This window comes from Oxyura jamaicensis, chromosome 2 (genome assembly GCF_011077185.1).
Source record: "Oxyura jamaicensis isolate SHBP4307 breed ruddy duck chromosome 2, BPBGC_Ojam_1.0, whole genome shotgun sequence".
In the NCBI taxonomy this organism is placed as follows: domain Eukaryota; kingdom Metazoa; phylum Chordata; class Aves; order Anseriformes; family Anatidae; genus Oxyura; species Oxyura jamaicensis.
The window spans coordinates 157,616,385-157,635,113 of NC_048894.1; the positions used below are offsets into that span (position 1 = coordinate 157,616,385).

Sequence of the window (18,729 nt, forward strand, 5' to 3'; positions counted from 1 at the left end):
CCGCATCTGCCAAACACTACGGAGATGACTCTGTGCCAGCTGCCCTTCAGTACGTGCCCAGCGGCAGAGCGGATGTCTTTGCCAAAACAGTCCGGACAACGCATTACTACACCGACGGATCTCCACGTTAGCTACCATCACTAACGGCCAGGCGGGACAGCTCCAGGCCAAAACACACGCACACACAGGCACTCACCCCGCTACGGAATCTGCACTGGTGGGCACACAGCGATTCCCCCTCCCCTGGGGGGGAACGCATCGAGCGGCCTCCATCTGTCCATCCCTGTGGCCATTCCTGCATGGGGAACGGATGCTGGAAGCGAGCTTGTCGCTATCGCTGCTTTGGGTAGCTGTGGAGTAACTGCCTGATGTAACTAGGCAAATTAAACTAAGATTCACCTTTTGAAGAAAATGTACAGCATTGAAGAGGCTTTCAGAGCAGAGTGGAGACACTGCGGCTGGGCTCTATGACCAGACGGGGACTGCTCTCGTGCGCACCGAGACCGACAAGCTGCACCTTTGCTACCCTGAGCCAATGACCTGTCATGTTTTTGACAAAACTCTGTACTCTAGGCAACTTTTGCTCATTCTAGTATCATCGTAATACCAAAACACACCTCCATACCAAAAGCGCCATGCCTCCAAGGTGCAAACACCCCTCACTGAGCACACGCTCTGAATTTCTCAGACCCTATACCTTTTAACGAAAGCAAGAAATCTTTTTACCAATCATAACCAAGGTATGCCTGGCTAGAGTCACTCAAGCTCCACCTAAAAGAGAGAAAGTAATGTAAACTGTCTTAAGTGAAAGGGGACGTTAGGGACGATACCATCACGAAGGATACCTTTCTGACTTCCGCAATCAGTCGATGGGCTGAGCCTCTCCTCCCCCCCCCACACTGGGATGCCGTGGGGTAATATTTGAACACTTGGTTGTACCACGTGTCTCCTTGGAAAGTTAGAAATATCTAGAGCCTTTGTGTCTTTTAACGTGTTAACAGCCAGGATGATTACCTGTGTATGTCATGCGTGCTCCCTTGCTTTTGCGGACAGAGAACTTATCGCCGGCAATCCAAAGAACCCGTGTCCTTGTTGCTGTAAGGAATTGCTGTTCATTGCATTGTTCCTAGCCATGACAGTTCTCATTGAATGGGACTAGAGCAAGGGCGTGCTATGTTATTGGGTGAATCCGTGTCCATGATAGTTCAGTACCCTGAATCTGACCAGAACCATAACAATTAGCCAGCTACGCCCCTTAACGCGACACAATTTCATAGGGAAAAAACATAAAACCTAAGATTTCTCATCCCTAGGGCCTTGGGGCCAGGCAGAGGAGGAACCTGAGACTCCTAGCCACGCGACTCCTGAGATTTGCAGCTTACAGTTAGTTACTCAGTGCCTTCTGGTCTCACGGGATGAGGCAGAGTTATAATTAATTCCTTCTCCATCTTGCTGGAAAGAGCTTTTCCTATCTGTGACAAAGGAAAAAAAAAAAGTTGTGATCATGTGAGTCATTACACAAAGCCACACTGTGAATTCAGTACCTACAGTTAAGATCATTTTTAGTCAAAAACACCTCGGCAGCAATGTTATCACTGCAAACATAGTGCTGAAAAAAAAAAAAAAGTAATCGACTCAAGATAAAGGAAAGGGCAAGCTAAAAGGACAAGTAACGTGACCGCAACAACCGTCTGCAACAACCATCTGGTAGATGGTTGTCCACAGCCCTCGGATTCCACGGTCGTCTTCCCTAACAAATGAATCCTGGAAAAACAGAAAAGATACACGTCGTGCCCACAAAAGCCTTTGGGGAGACTACTGAAGGGAAACCAAACCAAAAAACTAGAAACGGCAAGCGGCGTGTACGTCGGTTTTGTTAACGGAGTAACACTAACGTGCTAGAAATGTCCTCGTTCTTTGCCCTCTACCTTGAAAATGTCACCCAATTCTGTCAGCGTTCACCATCAGCGTTTTCTTGTATTTTTAAAAAATTTCACGTGGACATCTGAGGAAAACATTCTGAATCCCTGTCATCGAGGGAAAAGAGGAGAAATTAAAATAGAGGGATGAGGGGGGAAGAAGCGCAGCCATTCCCTTCCTCGGTAATACGAGCAAAAAGCTCAGGCGCTCGGAAACAACGTGCTTTGAAAGGTAAAACACATAAGAAACTGCACGTCATTTAATCTCAGCTATAGAGTCAAGCGTATTTGTACCTGCTCGTTTATTCATCTGGCAGTTTATTTTGCTACAGATGCTACAGAACTTGAAAACTGCAAGGTTACTACTACCTTTTGTAACCAACGCGATCTTTGCTAGGAATAGCTATCTAAAAGAGCCAACAAAATCCCCTTTGTCGACAGCCATGTGAACTTTTATCGTCTAACAAGAGCCCTACAAACATCCCCCGGGATGCTCAACTTCAGAAACTTTCTGTTCAACTTGAGGCAGAACAAGCCCTTACCCTGGAAACCTTCACCTGGCTCTCCACTGCTGGCAGAGTAGCACTCAGATACTGTCCAGTATGCGCTGCAGCCTACTGGCTTACGCGTGTTCACTGCAGCCTAGCTGCAGTATATGCAGATATGCTCACAGAGGGACCCATGAAAAATCCACCCTTTCGTTCAGAAAAGTAGATAAATACATACGACATGGTGAGGAAGAAAAGCTGAACACGGGATGCGGTCCTTTACCAAGGGGCAGATCCAACATCAGCACAAGGAACTTTGGGGCACGTGAGCGATCACCTACACCAGCCATCGGGACAAGCCAAATGCATGCACACGAGCCTCGATTAAAACAAAAACAAACAAAAAACACATTAAGTTCCTTTATAGCTTCTGGAAGTAGCAACCTACAGCTTAGATGCAGTTGGATTGCATCAGCTTTGGGACTGCCTCCTTCAAAATGCACAGTGGGGTGGGGAAACCAGTCTCCAAAAACTGTTGCATAAAAGGAGAGTGTTGCCTTCTCCATAGGTTACATTCTTCCAAGCATCGTCCTGTTCCTGGATTTTACCAGCCCCAACGGGATGGTCCTGCAGGCATGAGTCGGGTACGCTTCCCACGGGGTTTATTTGATGCTGAAGTAAGTTTTCTGCGGGTACGAGAAACGCAGCACGAGATGGAGAGTAAGCTGCGGTACCGTCTGCAGCACAACGCTTGTGCGATATTGGACCTGAGGGGACCGGGCAAAGCCTGCAATAATCGCTGAATGGGTGGGTAAGTAGGGAGCCCTACAGGAAAACAGAGCTCATGTTCTGGGAAGCTCTTTTCCCGTCGAGAAGAGGACCTTTCCTATTAAGCGTCTTTAGGCTACTTCCTATTTGCTTTGGCAAGTTAGCCTTTGTAGAAGCCAAGACATTTGTAACTGCCAAGCACCATTTATAGTTCTTGTTCTCTGACGACAGGGAATTGCACTCGGGGCACTAGTTAATAGGAAAGTCTGGCTCTGTTTCACCCAAATCAAGTACCTAAACCACAGACAGGAGTCTGCAGAAAGTATACTTTCAAAAGCGAATTTAAAGAGAAGGATAGTACTCACTTTTCCAAAATTTCTGCGACGACTGGGGCAAAAAAGGCTGAACCAGGGACGTCTCTGTCATCCCCTCTAGGATTTAGCGACTTCATACAGTTATGGGTTAAATAAAACACACACACACAGAGGCACACAACATACAAACATTAGAAACAAAACACAGGACACAAGGGGGGGGGGGGAAGTCTCCCAGAGGAAAGCCCTACAGCAACAGCAAGTCAGAACAGGCGTTCTGCAGCAGAACCGAGGAGAGACTCGAATGTTCCAGAATCAGAATCACAGAATAGTCTAGGTTGGAAGAGACCTCCAAGATCACCGAGTCCAACCTCTGACCTAATGCTAACAAGTCCTCCACTAAACCACATCCCTAAGCTCTACATCTAAACGTCTTTTAAAGACCTCCAGGGATGGGGACTCAACCACTTCCCTGGGCAGCCCATTCCAGTGACTGACAACGGAAGCAGTGCAAACCGCGTGGAGGAAAAAAAAAAAAAAAAAACACCGGTGAAAGCAGCAGAAAAACGTGTCCCACATTCGTCTCGGGGAGGAAATAACTGCCCTGACCAACGTGCCCTTCCCAGGGTGAACCCAACATGCCCAGGGCCTTGGGGGCAGGCAGAGAAGGAACCTGTGACTCTCAGCGTGTCTCCCGAGAATCACAGCTTACAGTGACTCCAGGTCTTCTGGTCTCACAGGATGAGGCAGAGGTATAATTAATTCCTTCTCCATCTCTCCGGAAAGAGAGCTTTTCTCCTGTCTGTGACAAAGGAGAAAAATGTTATGATTGTGGGAATCATTATATAAAGCCACGCTCAGTGACTTCACAACTACAGTTACGATTGTTTTTAACCAAAAACACCTCAGTCGAGATGTTACCACTGCAAACGTAGCGCTGCACAAAAATTCAACTCAAGAGGAAGGAAAGGGCAAGCTAAAAGGACGAAGGACGTGACCAAAGGCATCCACAACAATCACCTGGTAGATGGCTGTCCACAGCCCTCGGATTTCACGCTCGTCTTTCCTGATGAATTAATCCTGATTGCCCATCAGCAATCGGTAATAAGGTTTATTAATCTTCCTACGTTAAGTCCGCTGATTTTGTCCTCTATCCTCCCACTAATCCATTCAGAAGAGGTATTACTAAGATCAACTTAAAATACGTCCTTTCTCTCTCTCTGGATATACACAGATATATCTATAAGAAATAATAATTAAGCAAAACAATACAAATCACAGACTAATAAGGATTCTTCTGGTGGGGATTAAATGTGTGTCGTCCCCCCCGCCCCCCTTCTCCCACTTCCAGGGGGTGTTCCTTGGGAACACTCCAATTCTGGGTAATCCAATCCCTTTTACTCATTAACGCATTAAGAATTCTTCTAAGGAGAAGAACGTTAAAGGGTTACAATGGATAGTTAATGTTTTTACCCTGAAAAGTCTCTGTTAATGCAGTCTCCCCGGTATCAGGGCTAACTGATGCTTTTACCCGGGTACGAGTCCACCCTTTCTCAGCCCTTCTTCCTGCCATCTCAGTAACCAGGAGCACTCGGAACAGTCCTTCCCACGCAGGCTGCAGCTTCGATTCTCTCCACGTTCACAATCTCCTGCTCGGAAGGGATGGATCAGGACTTCCAAGGCCTCCAACTTGACATGCTGTTGCACTAGGGGAACTCGGTGTGATGACTCTAAGGAACGGGACGGAGCGTAGAGCAAAGTGAGAACGCCACGGGTAGGCTCAGTGACGAGACGGGGACCCGATGCTCTCGTGCGCACCGAGACTGACAAGCTGCACGTTTGCTACCCTGAGCCAACGACCTGTCACGTTTCTAACAAAACGTTGCACTCTAGGGAACTTCTGTTCCTTATAGCATCACTGTCATACCGACACACACCTCCGTACCAAAAGCTCCGTGCCTCTGAGGTGCAACCACCCCTCACTGAGCATGCACTCTGAGTTTCTCAGACCCCTATCTATACCTTTAAATGAAAGCAAGAAAACGTTTTGCCAATCATAACCAAGATATGCCCAACTAGAGTCACTCGGGCTCCTCCTAAAAGGGACGGACAATCATCACAGAATCATAGAATATCCTGAGTTGGAAGGGACACACAAGGACCATGGAGCCCAACTCCCGGCACCACACAGGTCAACCCCAGAATTCAGACCGGGTGACTAAGTGCCCAGCCCAAACGCTTCTTAAACTCTGATAGGCTCGGTGCAGGGACTGCTGCCCTGGGGAGACCGTTCCCGTGCGTGACAACCCTCTCGGTGAAGAGCCTCTTTCCGAGGTCCGACCTGAACCTCTCCAGCCGCGGCATGACACCTTTCCTGAGGGTCCTATGACTGCTCGCTAAAGAGAACAGGTCGCCGGGTCACGTAGGTTGGCTGAAGTGAAAGTGGATCGTAGGGAAGATACCGTCACGAAGGATACCTTTCTGACTTCCGGGAGCAGTCGACGGGCCGAGCCCTCGGATTTTGTGGTCGTCTTTCCCGACGAATGAATCCTGGAAGAACAGAAAAGATACACAACATGTCCACAACAACTTCTGAGGAGGCTACTGAAAAGAAAAACAGAAAAAGAGAAGCAGCAAGCGGCTAGAACGTCAGTTTTGTTAACAGAATAACATTAACACACTAGAAATTTCCACAGTCTGCGTAGCCCCAAGGCGGTGCTGGGTACATCCACTGATATTAACGGAGTAGCACAACGTAGGAGAGAGTTAACGGACAAGGTACACCTGAGGCGCACAGATTGCATATTCCAGGCGACAAAAAAGGCACAGCTTGGCACCCACTTTGGATCAGCTTGCGTATGACTCTGCTGATACCTGAGTATAGGCAACAAGCAGAAAAGTCTTTTACTCCACAGACTCAGTTTCACTGACGCATATGTCTACGCATATCTGTATTTCTACCTTTTATATATTAAAAATTACACATTTATGCGTATGTCTCTCTCTCTCTCTCTCTCTCTCTGTATAAACTAACAAACGTTTGGAACTTTATAACCACTTGAGTAACAATCATTAGGTAGGCCTACGCTGAAAGCCAGGACTACGCTTAAGCGATTAAGTACACACGGAGCCTGATCTGTGAAACGCTGAAAACGCCCCATAACCACTGGGGGTCTTACGCACGGCGTACGCCGTGAATTTCTGCACAAACGTGCATCTTAATACACAAAGAGGAGGGGCGAGGCGGACAAAGGTTTTAGAGATGCATCGAGACCAGAACAGCCACTGGGGAATCGCTCAGATGTGCAAAGCTCAGCTAAATCTCGCACAAATCCACCGAGGGAAGGAGGCTACCTACTTGTCTGCTTAAAATAACCTCTACAATAAAGAACGCACTGCAAAACCAAAAATGAAACCATCACCCGGCAAAGCAAACGTCTGGAATACAAAGGGCTAAAACTGACAGCTGAGGTTTGATTCTTTAGCGATGTCAAAGGTCTTCGGATCCTACCTGACTTCTCGGGGATGGTGGCATTGCAGCACAGGCATGAGGGGATCGGGAAGATCGCAACAGGCCAAACGCGGTGCTGAGCTCCTAAAGGACGCGCTGGGGGGATGGCACTGACGAGAGCGAGACAGCCTGTCAGCCTTCTGCACGAGCCGGGGAAGAGGAGCGCGAGCGTCCGAAGATTCTGTTTCTTCTCACGCTTCACTTAACACACACCGTCTTTAAAGCCGGGCCATCTTCTCAGGGAACAGATAAGGAGGTAGAGTTTAGCGGCTCCAGGGACGCTTCGGGATCTTCTGTCTTTCTCTAGTTAGCTGCTATCCAGAAAACCAGAGCAGTTGAAATAGAGAGTTCTATTCAAAATTTGGGGTAATAACAAAAGCATGGGATTTGAAAAGCACAACAAAACAAAAACATGCTTGCACGGAAAAGAGGTGAAACTACCTCATTTATTTCCCAATTCCCCTGCAAACTCTACGCTCAGCTCCTCTTCACTCCCTGACCTATCCAAACACAGGGCAGACGCATCAGTTCTCATTGTTCTCGGTAAAAAGGCGACATTCTCACGCTTGCTGTCAAATATCACCTCTTTCCAGCACGCTTTCCTGCGAGCTAGGCTAATTCCTCCAGGCTTTTTCTTATATGCCAGAAACCGCGCTCTTTTCTTATCTTAACGACCATCTCGGTGGGAGTCGATGAGCAGCTACCTTTGCTTCTGCCGTCTTCACAAATACAAATAAAACAGTACTCCGGCAACACTCTGTGACAAACCAGGTGATGCGCGCATTGACCCCTTACAGAAGGAAGGAAAGAATTTGCAGACAACATCCAGAAAGTATTACTTGGTTAGATATCAGAGCGGTGGGGCAGAATGACAATGCTACACAAGACCATGCCTATGTTCCTGGGACCGTACACAGCTTGCTGGAATACAAAAAAAAAAAAAAAAAAAAAGTAAGGTCACTGTGTGGAACAAGTTCACTCACGTTTCACTCGCTCAATTCTTGCTGTGAACTACAAGAACATTTCAGGAAGCGTTCTTTTAAACCCGTAGAAATGTTCAGATTTGTCTCCGTTTGCCTCGTGAGAGCTGAAACTTGCAGCGTAAAGATCACTTATAAAAAGCTTTAGCAGCTGAGCTTTTTACGCACAGATCTGGTTGCCCTTCTGGATAACATTCGGCACTCTCCCCCTTCCCCCAACAAGGAAAATGAGCTTAAAGACCACAAACTGGGACTTTGGGGAGGTGTGACTCCATTTTTCACCTTACCCAATACACGCTGTGGCTTTGCTACTCTACTACGCCTTCACCGGGACCGCATCACAGAGTCTCGCTACTATCGCTGCTGTCTGGGAGTTTGGCAGACTTCCCCAAACTAATTGAAACGAGCGTCTTCCGTTGTGATGGACAGCAGAGCCAACGATGTCTCTCGTCGGCTGGGGAGTCCTGCCGGCAGTACCAGCAGCCCTCTCTCGCACAGCCCCATCTAGCTTTTGGGGTCCGCCCCACCCGTCCTCGGCAGTGGGAAGTTCTTCCAGAAGCAGACCGACTGCTAGTCGTTCCTCGGTGGAGCTGAGGCTCTGTAAGGCTTTGCTTGCTTGCTCCCCTCCCTCCCCCTTTATTTCCAAGCTTAAACCTGCAGCCAGCGGCAACCTGCGCCTCCCAGCGCCGGCTCGGGGAAAGACCGGCCGCGCACCCCGGAGCCCACGTGGCCGCCGGCACCACAGAACTACAGCTCCCAGCATGCCTCGGGACGGAGCAGTCCAGCCAACCCAGAAGAGAGATGGACAAGCGCACACACCACCCCCCACTCCGCCGCCTCCCGCCGATCCGCCCCCCTCTCCCCCAGCTCCCCGAAGCCCCGCGCAGTGCAGCCCCCCCCCCCACGCCCGGTCCGGTCTGGTCCGGTGGGGCGCCGCCCCCGCCCCGCACAAGGGCCATTTCTTCTGAAGCTACCGACCCCGTGGCGACCCGACCACCCACCGCCTCGCTCCCTCCCAGCACGGCCCGGCACGGACAACCAACCTCGTTGCAGCACCGCGCCTCGGTGTCCCGATCCGGCCCGAACAACGCCCGACCCGAGCGCTTCCGCCCGCTCTGCCGGCAAGCCCCGCACGCCATCTTCCGCCCTGGGTTCCTCCGAGCCAATCAGGGAGGGCTTTGGTCCTCATGTAGGCACACCATGACGTCACCTCCGCCCTCAGGGTCCAGCCAATCACGGCACTGCTTCCCTGTGGGGGAAGGCAACCGTGAGGTTGCCCCCGCGTTGCTTTTATTTATTCATTCATTTACTTATTTTTTAAAAAGAAGGTCCGGGTATTTATGGTGTGAGAAAAAATCTCAAACAATTTCCTTCAGACATTATCTTATTTTATTCGCGATTGCAATGGCAGGTGTCCTGTCACTCAGGAGCACATTACAGTAAATGAAGCATAACCTTTTATTCCCTATTCCCTGACACCTGATTACCTCCGGTTCCCTCACTGCCTGAGTACTTCAGGTTCACAAGCTACTTGACACTCCTCTATACCATATATGTACAATTTTTCTTTTTCTTTCTCTTTTTTTTTTTTTTTTTAAAAAAAAAAAAAAAAAAACCTTTAATTTATCCTTTCTCAGTATTCAGGAGCACTTGGAACAGTCCGTCCCACTCAGGTTGCAGTTTCAATACTCTCCATGTCCACATCAGATCCCAATCTCCTGCCCGAATGGATGGATCTGGACTTCCAAGGGTGGGGTTTGAGCTAACAGTCCATGGGTCCTGAGAGATGACAAAGAGGACGACAGCCTGAGTATATAGTTCTTAAGAAAAGCATTTTTTGTCTCAAATTGAGGTAATTCATTCCCCTTCTCCATGTGCAGCAATCCAAATAATATTTCATATGGTGAAACTCCCACATCTTTTCTTGGTGCAGTCTGAATTCAGAGAAGTGCCAAAGGTAAGCACTTTGTTTGGGGAAGCTGAGTTTCCAGGACTTAGTCAATTGCTTCTGTACTGGCTTATCTGCTCCACCCTTCCAGGAGAGGAAGGATGCCAAGGAGTGTGAAATTTCCACTTAATTCCTAGAGTCCACATTAGCCCTTGCAATATTTCTGACATATAGTGATTTTTTTGGTCATAGTCAATATTTTCAACAATTCCATACCTGGGAGCTGTAATATACAATAAATGTTTGTTCATTGTCTTTTGTTCTGTTCGAAGAGTGGGGGGTAGTGAAGGTTCCTGGGTGATAAAAAACTGTGAAGCGCCTGGCTGGACATTATGAAATTCCTTACTTAATGTAACAAAAGAGTACATAAAGGATTCTCTTGAAACCAGCAAGGATGAGGGACCCCCCTCTTCCCCCCCCCCCCCCCCTCCCCGTTCTTTATCTTCTGCTTAAAGTCACTGTTGCAAGGCTCATGTAACCACTTCTTGATAAGTTGTTAACTAGTTTGGCAGCATCCTGCCTTCCTGCTTCATGCTGGGCTGACATGACCAGATAAGGGAAAAGAAGTTGAGTCACAATGCAGAGGAAGACTATGGCCTTCATCTTCACAACCACCAAAGGGACCGAGACGACCCCCTGGCAACAGCATGCGCAGCCGCAGAACATACCAGGATGCGTCACGTATACCGGAACCACCAGGCAATAAAAGGAAGATTCTGGGGGAGGGTGGGCGCGCGCCGTTGGTAGAGCCTGAGACTCCCTGGCCGCCCAGCGCTGTTTTGCTTGTTGGCTGCTTACTTAATAAAATCATTTGCATTATTGGACATGACCCTCTCTGTCAATTAATTGAGAGCAAATTTATAACAGGAGTTACTTGTTCCAGAATTTAGTTACGATGTTCACAGTAGCAGATACTGAAGGGAAAGCTTCCACACACCCTGACAAATGACCTACCAAGACTAATAAGTATTTAAATCTACCTGCTCTAAGGAGTTCTGTAAAATCTACCTGTACATTTTGGAAGCGTTGAATTCCTGGTTCTCACCCCCCTTTGGGCTGACTGCAGATAATTTTCCTGTTTACCTTTTGACATACTACACAACTTCCGTGTACTTGTTCAGCCAGAGTATCTATATTCCTACACATACATATTTCCATAGCACAGCATCACACATCGCTTGAATTCCCAAATGACCCTCTTGATGTAAAACAGTTAATATTTGCCTCATTAGTACTTCCTTCAGCATTTCTCTCCCATCAGGGAGTATCTGTTTTCCTTTGGACTTCGTGACTCATAGTTCCTTAAAAACCTCTTTCTCTTAAAACTTGTTAGTTCTTTTTAGTTTTGGGTACGGGTAGCTCAACAGTTCCCTGAATCCTCTCTGGATTTATTCTTCATTCCCCCCCCCAGACACTAGACACTCTAAATATTTGACTTCTCTTTCTACACATTTTAATTTATTTTCCAATACTTTCAAGCCCTGTTTTCCCAGAAAGTCAAATAGCTTGTTAGTGGCTTCCTTCACAAATCTTTTATTCTGTCCTGACAATAAAAGATCATCCACATATTGTAACAGTAACACCTCCTTTGGAGGTTGGAATTACTCCAGAATTGGTTCGAGAACTTGCCCAAATAAATTGGTGGCCCTGTGAACCCCTGAAGTAAAATTGTCCACCTGTATTGCTGCTTCCACCCCATTTCAGGATCTTTCCACTCAAAGGCAAATATATCTTTGCTCTCAGGGTCTGAGAGCACCCCGCTAATAATACCATTATTCTAGCCTAACAGTTTACTATTTGAATGCCCAATTTCATTATCAAATCCTTTCCCAACAAGTTAGTGCCTGCCTCGGGTACATACAATAATTGCCCAGTGATCATTCTATCGCTAGTCTTGGCTTGGTGTCCCCAAAAAGTGGCACTGTTATCCCAGTCTCGACTACCTTCATCACATTTAGGGATTCATTAGTAAATTTAAGCCTTGATACTTTACAGGCCAGTAATGACCTAGCTGCCTCAGTGTATTGGGTTCACATGGCAAGGTTCTGGTAGCGGATGGGGCTGCAGAGGTAGCCCCTGTGAAAAGAATCCAGCAGCTGCCCCATGTTAGATAAGGGCCAGTTTCAGCTGGCTCTAAATGGGTCCGCCGCTGCCCAGAGCCAAGCCGTGAGCAATGCAGTTTAAACCTCTGAGAGCACACCCAAGAAAAGGAAAACAACAACTGCTGCACAACGGTAGCTGGGAGAGCGAGGAGTGAGAAACTTCCCTGCAGACACCAAGGTCAGTGCAGAGGAGGGGGAGTGCAGTGCAGAGGTGCTCCAGGTGCTGGAGCCAAAGCCCGCCCGTGGCCCTCAGAGAGGCCCCTGGTGGGTAAGGCAGACCCCCCTGCAGCCCGTGGTGTACCGCAGCAGAGCAGATCTCCACGCTGCAGCCTGCGGAGAGGAGCCCACTCAGGAGCAGGTGATTGGGGGGGGGGGGAGGGGTGGACCCAAGGGGTCCCAAGCTGAACCAACTCACTCCTGACAAATAGATCCCACGGCATAGACCACACAGGCTCCCAAAGTGCCCATTTTTCACTGACCATGCAGAAACCCAAACAGGACCAGCCCAGGAAGGTCAGCACCCCGCAACAGAGCCGGGGGGAGAGTGACCATGAAGGAGCAATGGAATCAATGCACCACGGCCTGCCTGCCTGCCCCCCCATGCCACTCAGGGCAGGGAAGAGGTGGAGGAGACTGGTTGGGGGAAGGTGCCCCCAGCTTGTTTTTCTGTTTCTCACTACTTCAGCCTATCAGCAGTAGGTAATAAGTTTTATGAATCTTCCTATGCTAAGACTGTTTTGCTTGTAACAATAATTGTAGAGTGATCCCCATTGAGGTTCACCTGAGGAACCCTTGAGGTACGCTTTTTCATTTATCAGGGAACCAGCTTTCTGAGAAGCCCTGACGCTCCTATACTGATTTTATAAAACCAATCACCCCTCTTATATAAGAAAGGAAAGAATCCATAGACAACATCCAGAAAGCTCTACTTGGAAACATATAAATCCATAGACTCTAACCCACCTAAAGAACCCTGCATGAAACTGACTAAAGGAAAAAAAAAAAAGCATTTACCCTCAAAGACCAGCCCAGACAGAATGAGTTCTCTGATGGCATTCCTGGGGCTCATATACCATTTGGCCCCACCTAGTACCCAAACACAATCACATGGGAAAGGGGAGGGGCAAAGTACAAGAAGAAGCAGGAGGAGCAGCAGCGGTGCATTTTTTATTTATCCCCCCCCACCGTCTGCAGTATCCTCTCTTCAACAGCAGGTGGCGGCAGAGGGCGTCCGCTGGCGCCACCGCGCATGTGCTGTGCCTTGATGCTTGTAGTACCGCATTTTCACCAGCGGTAGAGGGCGCCGGCGAGTGCCATTGCGCATGGGCGGCTTCGCGCCGCCTGCACTACTCGTCTTTCACCAGCAGGGGGCGGCAGATGGTGCCCCAGGGCATCAACGCGCATTTACGGCTTCGACCCGCCTGCAGTCCCACCCATTCACCAGCAGGTGGCGGCAGAGGGCGCTCGCAGGAGCCACCGCGCGTGCGCTGAGGCTTGTCGCCTGTAGTACCCCCCTTTCAGCAGAAGGTTGCGGCAGGGGGAGCCCGCGGGCGATAACGTGTTTGCGCGGCGCCGCGCCGCCTGCAGTATCGTATTTCCAGCATCACGTGGCAGCTGAGGTCGCCCGCGAGACGCACCGCGCATGCGTGTCTTCGCAGAGCCTGCAGTACCACCCTTTCACAGCAGGTGGTGGCAGAGGGCGGCCGCGAGAGCCAACGCGCAAGCGCTGCGGCTTGTCGCCTGCAGTATTGCATTTTCACCAGCAGATGGCGGCTAACGGCGGCCGCGGGCGCCAACACGCATGCGCTGAGGCTTTTCGCCTGCGGTACCCAAGTTTTCACCAGGAGGTGGCGGCAGAGGTAGCCCGCGGGTGCAACTGCGCATGCGCTGCTTCGCGCCACCTGCAGTACCCGCCATTCACGAGCAGGTAAAGGCAGAGGTCGCCTGCCGGCGCCACCGCGAATGCACTGCGGCTTGTCGCCTGCAGTATCGCATTTTCACAAGTAGGTGGCAGCAGAGTGCGCCGTCGGGTTCCACGGCGCATGCCCGGCTCCCCCCGCTTGCAGTACTGCTATTTCAGTAGCAAGGGGCGGCAAAGGGTGCCCGCCGGCGCCACCGCGCAAGCGCGGCTTTGTCCCGCCTGCACTAACCGCTTTACACCAGCAGGTTGCGACAGAGGGCGGCAGAGACTTCTACGCGCATGCGCTGAGGGGTGTCGCCTGCAGTACCGCCTTTTCACCAGCTGGTGGCGGCAGAGGAAACCGACGCGCATGCGCGGCTTCAGCCCGTCTGCAATACCCTCCCTTTACCAGCAGGTGGCAAAAGAGGTTGCCTGCCTGCGCCACCGCGCATGCGCTCCGGCTTGTCGCCCGCAGTATAGCAATTTCACCATCAGGTGGCAGCAGAGTGCGCCGACGGGTTCCACGGTGCATGCGCGGCTTCGACCCGCCTGCAATACCAGCATCCTACCACCAGGAGGCGAAAAGGGGTGTCAGCGGGCGCCACTGCGCATGCACTGAAGCTTGTCGCCTTCAGTACCCTCCTTCCACCAGCAGGTGGTGGCGGAGGCCGCCCACAAGCCTCCGCACATGCGCGGCTTCGCCCTGCTTGCAGTACTCACCTTTCACCAGCAGGTGGCGACAGAGGGCGGCCGAGGGCGCCAAGTCGCATGCGGTAAGGCTTGTCGTCTACAGTAACGCCTTGCCACCAGCAGGTTGCGGCTGAGGGCGCCCGCCGGCGCCACCGCGCATGTGCGGCTTTCCCCACCTGCAGTGCTCTCCATACGCCAGCAGGTGGCGGCAGATGTAGCCCGCGGGAGCCACCGCGCGTGTGCGGCTTTGCCCCGCCTGCAGTATCCGAGTCACACCAGCATGTTGCGACCAAGTTTGGCCGCGAGAGCCATCACGTATGCGTGGCTTCGCTCCGCCTGCAGTACCCCCCTTATACCAGCTGGTGGCGGCAAGGGGTGCCCGCGGGCGCCACCGCGCATGTGCGGCTTCGCCCCGCCTGCAGTACCCGCCTTTTATCAGTAGGTGGCGGCAGAGGGCGCCCGCGGGTGCCAAGGCGCATGCGCTGAGGCTTGTCGCCTGCAGTGCCCCTATTTCACAAGCAGGTGGCGGCAGAATGCGGCCGCGAGAGCCTCCGCGCATGCGCGCCCCCCATTTGCAGTACTGCTATTTCACCAGCAGGTGGAAGTGACCGCTGGGCCACTGCACATGCGCGACTCCATCGCGCCTGCAGTACTTACCTTTTACCAGTAGATGGCGGCAGAAGGCGGCACGAGAGCCATCGCGCACTCGCGGTTTCGCGCCTCCTGCAGTACCCCCACTCCACCACCAGAGGACGGCAGAGGGCGCCCGCCGGCGCCACCGCGCGGTTTCCAACACTGTTTTCCCGGAACAAGCACAAAGGAAAACTGCAGAGATTTGCACCCCACGCCACCTAGGGGAGGAAGGAACTGCCTTGAGCAACGTGCCGCTCGCGACTGGGATGCTGAGCGGCAGCAATCTGAAATATTACCATTTTTACCAGGTCAAAAAACGGTAGGAAGATGATAATAACAAACCAAATGTGGCCACCAATAAGGTCAGTGCCCCAGCCGCCAATGCAGCAGCACCCAGCCTCTCCACCGCTCTGTCCTGGGAGTCCTGCCGGGAACCCCCAGCCTCCCCACACACTTGTGCCTCTGCAAGCAGCCCCCACCACACAGAGCCGTGTCTCCCCCTCCCCACCCCGCAAAGACAGCACGGGGGGGGTGGCGGGGAACAAAGACAGCCCAGGGCTGCCCCGCCCGGTCCCACAATAGGAAGCTGCCCTCCCCACCCGGCAGGGCTGCCCCCACACTCCAAGGAGCCCTCTGCATCCAGCAGCCGACAGACACGGTGCCAACCCCCCGGCCCCTGCCCCCACCACACCCACCCCGCTGCAGAACCTGCACCCACACCCACACGGTGACGGCCACTTCCCGGGGCCACCACCACCAAAGAGGACACAAACTTTATTAAACTGCTGTGCAGGACTCCCGGGAGGAGGGCTGTGGTGGGGCTCTCTGCCCGGTCATTCTCCCCTTCCCCTGGTGGGCAAGGCATCGAGTGGCATCCATCTGTCCGTCCGTCCGTCCGTCTGTCTATCCCTGCGTGAAGAATGAATGCTGGGAGCGAGCTTGTCACTATCGCTGCTTTGGGTAATTGTGGAGTAATTGTCTGAGGTAACTAGGCAAATTAAACTAAGATTCACCTTTTGAAGAAAACGTACAGCATTGAAGAGGCTTTCAGAGTGGAGTGGAGACACCGCAGCTAGGCTCTACGACCAGATGGGGACCCGATGCTCTTGTGCACACCGAGACCAATAAGCTGCACCTTTGCTACCCTGAGCAAACGCCATGTCATGTTTTTGGCAAAACTCTGTACTCTAGGCAACTTTTGCTCATTCTACTATCATCATAATATCAAAACACACCTCCATACCAAAAGCTCTGTGCTTCCAAAGGTGCAAACACCCCTTCCTGAGCATGCGCTCTGAATTTCTCAGACCCTATACTTTTAAAAGAAAGCAAGAAAACTTTTCACCAATCATAACCAAGGTATGCCAGACTAGAGTCACTCAAGCTCCACCTAAAAGACAGAAAATAATGTAAACTGTCTTAAGTGAAAGGGGACGTTAGGGAAGATACCATCACGAAGGATACCTTTCTGACTTCTGGGATCAGTCGATGGGCTGAGCCTCTCTTCCCCCTGCACTGGGATGCCATGGGGTAATATTTGAACACTTGGTTGTACCACGTGTCTCCTTGGAAACTTAGAAATCTCTAGAGTCTTTGTGCCTTTTAATGCATTAATAGCCAGGATGAGTACCTCTGTATTTCATGCATGCTCGCTTGCTTTTGCTGACATTGAATTTATCGCCGGCAATCCAAAGAACCTGTGTCCTTGTTGCTGTAATAAATTGCCCTTCATTGCATTGTTCCTCGCCATGACAGTTCTCATTGAACAGGAATAGAGTGAGAGCGTGCTACGTTATTGGTGAGTCCATGGCCGTGATAGTTCAGTACCCTGAATCCGACCAGAACCGTAACAGTTAGTCAGCCATGCCACTTCACGTGACAGTATTTCATAGGGAAAAACCTAAAGCCTAAGATTTCTCATCCCTAAGGCCTTGAGGGGCAGGCAGAGAAGGAACCCGAGACTCTTAGTATGTCTTCTGAGAATCGCAGCTTACAGTTAAGTTACTCAGTGTCTTCTGGTTTCACAGGATGAGGCAGAAGTACAATTAATTCCTTCTCTGTCTAGCTGGAAAGAGCTTTACTCCTGTCTGTGACAAAGGAAAACAACAAAAAAAAAATCTTTGATTGTTACACAAAGCCACACTCAGTGAATTCACTACTACAGTTAAGATTGTTTTTAATCAAAAACACCTCAGCAGCAATGTTACCACTGCAAACATAGCGCTGCACAAAATTCAACTCAAGATAAAGGAAGCGGCGAGCTAAAGGGACAAATAACATGACCGAAGGCATCTGCAACAACCATCTGGTAGATGGTTGTCCACAGCCCTCATGGTCAGCTTTCCTGCCAAAAGAATCCTGGAAGAACAGAAAAGATACACATTGTACCCACAGGAGCCTTTGGGGAAACTACTGAAAGGAAAACCAAACCAAAAAAAATAGAAACAGCAAGCGGCTAGTATGTCAGTTTTGTTAATGGATTAACACTAACGTACTAGAAATTTCCATGTTCTTTATCCGCTACCTTGAAAAAGTCACCCAATTCTGTCAGTGTTCACCATTAGCATTTTTTAAATTTTCACATGGACATCTGAGAAAAACATTTTGAGTCCCTGTCATCGAGGGAGAAGAGGGGAAAAAAAAAAGAGAGGGGCGAGGAGGGAAGAAACACAGCCATTACTTTCCTCGGTAACGTGAGCAAAAAGCTTGGCAAGAACTGCACATTATTTAATCTCAGCTGTAGAGTCACATGTATTTGTACCTGCTCATTTATTCATCTGCCAGTTAATTTTGCTACAGAATGTAGAAACTGCAAGGTTACTACTACGTTTGTAACCAATGGGATCTTCGTAGGAATAGCTATCTGTCTGCATACCGAGTTCTGTTAGAAAGAACCCCAACCACTCAATTCCCATTCAACTTTGCCCCAGCCTGCACTTATACGGTGTTTTATGCTTTCTCTTGCTGTTCAGTACAGGCATTAGGCCTCTTTTATTGCACTCCGTTCAAGCAAAACTCTTTAGACATAATAGATTGACAGACATATAGAGAGATGGTTAGGTAGAAAGAAATTTCCTCACAAGTTTTTCTTGATCAACCACATCTAGCACACTGGAAAGCCCTACAAGCATTTGTTTATTTCTTAAAGCTGAAGTGGGATGAACCTCTAACTGCAGCACATCAGCTGCAGCTTTTCTCATTTTACCCAGTGTGTCACCTTCGCTCAACAACAAACCTCACAGGGGTCCTAGTGGCAGCTGCTCCTACCCTGGTAAACCAAAGACAAGAGAGGACTATCACTGCATACATTAACTATGATGTGCAGAAATGACTCCACAACCATAGGGCTGTAAATAGGTATACCTTCTTACGGTGCACTGGGCAGACTGGGAATAGCTTCCCTCAAAAAGTGCGCACCTTCTCAGTAGTTTCTCACAATTTTATACGTCGTACTGTTACGTATTACATGAGCTGTA

At 50.1% G+C, this 18,729-nt stretch overlaps 1 long non-coding RNA gene across 1 annotated transcript; it reads left to right on the forward strand.

Moving 5' to 3' along the window:
* Positions 1–1,474: 1,474 nt before the first annotated feature.
* On the forward strand, positions 1,475–17,480 carry LOC118163308. The gene is made up of 3 exons (XR_004748976.1): positions 1,475–1,531; positions 14,273–14,275; positions 17,401–17,480. It is a non-coding gene; the product is annotated as an uncharacterized LOC118163308 (long non-coding RNA).
* Positions 17,481–18,729: the final 1,249 nt, after the last annotated feature.